Here is a 6,130-nt window from a genome sequence, read left to right as displayed (position 1 = left end):
CTTAATATAGACTTGGTTCTTAAAGCCCAAGAGGCCATAGGAATTCCCATTTGTATATTTATGATTCGGACTGATGCACATGAGCCCCCTGTGAAACCGCAGTGCATCATTTTGCACTGATTCAGAATGCTACACAGTAGTTTATCTGGTATTACATCACCCAAGTGTGGACTCAGATATAGACCACAAGGGCTGAGGGCATTCGGTACAGGGCCTTAGAGACTTTGGGTGTTTTTTTACACCAGAGCTTTTGATGCTGACCTAAGTAAATTGCCTTTGTAGAGCAATTCACATTCTTTGCATCGCTTGTAATGCATCCACATCAGACTCAAGTGTGGTTCTGTGGGTATAAAGGTGTATTGGTAAATCTAAAGGGACAAATACTTTAATAACACTGTAGGTTGTTACCTAGCAGTGGTAAATAATGGCTGCAAGTACTCACAGAGGTACTCATTTTGATGACACAAACACACCATGGTTCAGGCTCAAAAGTACAATATAAAAATAAACTTGTGATGGCAAGGGGAAGATGATGGAATTGAACTTTTGGACCAAGCAATCAAACCCAGAATGAAGTGTGAAAACAGCCTTAGAGTATTAGAAATTAATAAATCAGGCCAATTTATTAAACTGGCATACTTCTGGAATTAGAACAATATTTTTCACAGCTCTTTTAAACATGAGACATAATTTTGAACCTTGCATTGAGCAATTCCCTTTAGCTTTTTGGTAATATGTGCATGGATACACAGGAAAAAAAGTAACCTAAAAATGGTAATATCTAAATGAACTGGTTTTATTCAAGTCAAAATTATAATTTAATATTACTGAATCAACCTAAATATATTAAACATAAATCCCTGTATACACATAACATTTTCATCTAAAATATTGAATAAAAATTATTCATGGACATGTCATGTATCAATTACCCACATGCCAGATTTAAGAAAAGTAGCTGTTCAATATATCTACTTTTTAATACAGTATAAACGAAGTTCTGGCTCCCGTTTCATAATTTTTGCCTCAGCCCTTCTATCGCCATCCCAGATCTAGATTTACAACCGAAACGAGTCTGCAAGTGTCCCGTGGCTACAAAGTACTGCTGTCAGCATGCCACAAGGTGCATCTGAAGCTAATTGCGCCATAAATGCAGCAGCACGCCTTTCTTACGTGGGACTGGTCTCCACTGTGCATGCAAACACTGTCCTTGATGTCCAGGGAGGGTGCAACACAGCTCAGCCGACACCATGACAATGACAGCCTGACCCCACACCTCTGGATCCACCAGCCTTCTGTATAGCCCGATCTTCGCTTGCTCTAGCACAACAAGGTCAGCACACCACACTGTTTTGTGACACATTCATTCATTTTGATTTGTATTTCTATTTAAATAAAAGCCTCTCCGAGCAAGTCTCCAGTTCCAGTGTGACTGTCTTTTGCTAAGACAGTTGATTTTCAAAATAATGAACAGTTCCTCCAAAAATGAATATTCTTGTCATCATTTACTTATCATTTCTTCTGTGCAGGAAGGGTTTAATAGAACGTCCAAGTGTTAGTACAGCCAAGCTCATTGGATAAAGCTTGCCTTTTTTACATTTCTACAAAATGTTTTTGTGTTGCTTCTTGCACATTTCGTGGAACTTTTCAAAGTGAAATGTCCAGTGAGTGGCCCAGAGTTTTATTACGTTGGATGTTGTATTTATCGCAGCAGTTAAGAAATTAAATGTCCAGCAAGTAGCACTAAAAGGTTAATGTTATATTGTGATTGAAAATATTGTACTACCTACACTAAACCCTACCCTAAACCCAACCCATAGTGTTAATAAAAGCAAACATGAGATAACATATTTGTCATGCCATCTTAGCTTACTTATATGAGACTTTGTGTTGTTTTATTGAATGTTATGACTTTGTGTTTCACAGGATTCACACTCAAGCGATTTGCGTCACAAGTACAGCACTATACCGGGTGAGCTAGCAAGCAAGTTTGCTGCATTAGAAGGGTCATACATATGGAGCTGGTTATGTAATGCAACTGTCGAAATGTATTAGTTTACAAATCATGCACTATGCTAAAAGTAAGAGGTTGCTGGTGTTTTTCTGCCACTAGTGTTCATTTCAGCTGGAAACTCCAGTGAATTATATGTATAAGTTCATTTTTGGAAGAAAAAAAAAATGTTAGAGGTACATTTTTCTTGTTGTTGAAACATTTAGATATATGTTATACAATTATTATTATTATTATTAGTAGTAGTAGTAGTAGTAGTGTTACCAAAGTATCACAAAAAAATATAAAGAACAAAGGCAAATGTACAGACTTAATGTAGTTCATATTACTATTAATGGAAAACCCAATTATAAAATGAATTAAATAAAAAAGAAAAAGAAAATATTTAATCTCAACAAAATATACTGCACAACATAAAACGGCAGCACAGGTTTTGTTATGGAACCTGGCCGATCCGTGACAGGTTTACTGTCTTCAGAGCTTTGGAGTTATTTGAAGATGAAATATTATATGGATATGTTGCTCAATATCTTTGTCAAAGACAATAAAAAGGGGCTTTTGATGATCATATTTTTTGATGACGATCAATGTGAAATTTGTGAAGGAGCAATTTTGTTCATGTTATAGAAACCAAACAACAGCTCCTTACGCAACACTGAGAAACCCAAAAGCAAGTTTTGGTTTGGTATAATTATCAATAAAGTTATTTTTACTGTTATTGTTCTTGAGGTGAACAGGCCTTAAAATCAATAAAAATATAGACCCTACATAATTGGTATTTAAATCATAAAAGTTTATCTTGACTTTTACTTTTGTACATAAACCTATTGTTTATCAGATAAATATTACATCTAATCCACTTTGTCTGCAGTAAAGTACATAAACACTTGCCTGTTTTTCAATTACTTACCTATATTTGTCTGAATGCAGATGACAATGTTGTTGACGACGCATCTCACATTTGCTCAACTATGTTTTCAGGTGGGTGTTATATACAGGTACAAGTCTGTTGTTGATATTATTATCAAATTAGCTTTTTGAGATGTCGACTATATCTCTAATGCTTGTTTAAGGTTAGGAGAAGCACTTTGAAACTCTGAAGAAATTATTTGTTTAACGTAGTCATTTCAAGTCAAATCCTTGTAGAAAGTATTCTGATACTTGTAAACACAACTCTTGAATGTCTTTCTGGTTTCTGTATTTCTGTTGCTTCTCCCATGTCAATCAACCAAATTAAACTCATGTATTCATGAAAAGTCCTTAAAATACTCGCTTTTCTGTGTTTTAACTCTACTGAGAATACTGAAGACTAAATTAATCAGATGTTTGGTAATATTTGCTGCAGGCAAAGTGTTTGTTATGCGGACTGGATTCTGATACGTTCAAGTGCGGGAGCTTTGAAAATTTGTTGATTTGAGAGGTGGAGTGAATCTAACACCATTTCACAAGGTCAAGTTCAATTGGTTTAAGTTTGGGTGGGGTAAGAAGTCAGACAAGGTAAGGTAATGATCAGAATGGAATACTAGATTACTACTATGGCAGTCTGTTGTATCTGATGAAGACACTCCTCTCATTAACAGTGTTATCTCTGATGGCTGTAGAATCCATCTCTTAATATAAATATATTGTTGGACATCCAAGGTCTGAGTTAGCGAGGGCAGGAATGGTTGTAGGTCTCCTTAGTATTTGTAGTAATAGTAGTTAGTAGTATTAGTAATAGTGTTGTTATTGGCAAAGTAACATTTTCAATTGTTTATTTATTTATTTAGAGTATCATATTTGATAGGTTTTCAATGACTCATATATTAGAAGAATATGGAGCTCATAAATATCTGTTGTCACTCAGTATCTCCCAACAATATGTCTTAGTAGATATTTAAATGCTATGTTTTATGATTAAAGCTTTGTAGTTTTTATTGTGGGGTATTAACATAATGCAATGCAATACAGTGATGACTGAGAGATGGACAAATAAACATTCTTGAAAAGCCTGATGTATCATATTCGATACTCACATTTTAACATGATTTTTATAAAAATAAAAATAAAATACTGAAATGACGCAGCCTAAGCATCTTCAGTCCAGTGAGTGATTGTCTTGAAATACTACTTATTATAATATAAAAAAATATACTAAAAGACAACAGAACAGGTTTTTCATGTTGATCATGATGATAATTTAGAAGCAATGTTAAAACATGTTTGTACACAATAAGTGCACTGGACCAAATTATCAATTAATTGTTAGTATATAGAAGTTACAGGTACTTAGTATATATATATATATATATATATATATATATATATATATAATTAGTATAAATAATATAATATAAAGTAGGTCTGTGACTTTTAAGAGCAGTGAATTCAGAAATTGGATCTGTTTGTTTCTTTTGTTTCTTTCTTTGTTTGTTTGAAATATACAGTTTTCTTGAGGATATCTAGTTTACTTAGTACTCTATTCTGATGCTTGGTACTCTATTCTTTTGTGTTAGGAAAGTTTTAAATTTTTTAAATGAAATAAGTTTAAACATGAGTTTAAACATTTCTTTTAGAGATTTTTTTTTCTTTCTTTAGATACTGTAGCACCATCTCATGCTAAAATGGCTTTTTCATTTAGCAGAGATACAATGTGCAAGACTCAGGTTCAGGGTCTTGCAAAAGGACTGAATACTACACAGTATATACTGTAGATTTAGTTTAACAACAAAAGTGTCTTAAAATGTGAGATTTTATTCTCAGTGAACCATGTTTATCTTGTGTCTAAGTGACAAAAGAAAGGACTCTTTGGAGTTTGATAAAAATATGCGAGAAATGAACAGTGTTGAGAGTAATATTCTACAAGTCATGCATGCAATCGATAAATTAAATATTATTAAGTAACAAAAACTGTTATAGTTACATCATAGTGTCCAAGTCACTTTTCAAGTAATATGTATTTTTAAGTAACATGCATTGATTTTCTGTTTAATTTATTTTCTGATTAATACAATTGAAATCCTCTCCATTTCTTATGTTTAGAAAAGGGGTATATTTAAGGTCCACAAGTATTGTAGGAGTTTTTGTAGTATGTGTGTGAATGATGGGTATTGTACTTCTAGAATGAGACACAAGTATCAGTGAGTTTCCTTGCAGCCCACCTTGAGATTTGTTTTAAAAACTTTAAAAAAAGTGGAATTCAATCATTGTTGTTATTTGTACTGAAAAATCCACCTCAGAGCAGCAGTGGATATGCACTGTCACCTCAGCTGGCAGCACAATTTCCCTATGTCTCACCCGATACAGTATATCATATCCACAGTGGCACATAGAACCTTCCATTTTTAAACTCTGGATATTCAAATTTGACATGAACGCACAAAGGCCAATGAAGACAGTTTATCCTCCTTTTTCGTGAGGCAGAACAAAGGGAAAAATTTCTGCAAATAATTACTTGAATTTGGACCCCAGTCCTCACATAAAGCTATTTCAGGCCTTTAGAGACACATATGGACTACTTGAACAATTCTATCCTTTCTGGAGCTTGACCAGCAGTGGTATCTAAATTAACTGAGTTCACAAATCTCTCACAATACTGTATATATAAGTGATCCTGTAAAAAGATGGCATCAGCTCTAATCAATAAACTATATACATCAGTATATTAAGCCTAATGCCTTCACAACTTACTGAAATGTCAAAATGACTCATTTCAAATGAATATATTATACAGTATATTTAATTGTAAAATGTAACACTTTATAATAAATAGGTATAATTGCTGTAACACTATTTTGTTAAATTTGTTTAGGGACAGAATAATTTAAGGAAATATAACAAAAGCCCTTAACTTTGTGCTGCGTTCAACACAGCATATGATCATATGACAAACGACACCACGCTCCCTAAGGTCGCAAAACTAGGATAGCAAAGTCCACTAAAGGAGGTAGAGCTTTTTCGCATTTGTCACCACACATGACCTAAGTTTGCACAGACACTGAAACATACTATAGTGATGTATTAATAGCATCTAAAATATAAACCTTTAAAGGTCCCCTGAAGTGCATTGAAACACGCAGAGTTATTCTTTGTGGTGACATAATTTCAACTGAAACAGGAAGACAGGGCGGGACATATCGA

Source organism: Sinocyclocheilus anshuiensis, unplaced genomic scaffold, assembly GCF_001515605.1.
Source record: "Sinocyclocheilus anshuiensis isolate Anshui unplaced genomic scaffold, SAMN03320099.WGS_v1.1 scaffold1034, whole genome shotgun sequence".
Taxonomy (NCBI): Eukaryota; Metazoa; Chordata; class Actinopteri; order Cypriniformes; family Cyprinidae; genus Sinocyclocheilus; species Sinocyclocheilus anshuiensis.
Note: the sequence above shows the minus strand (reverse complement) of the source record.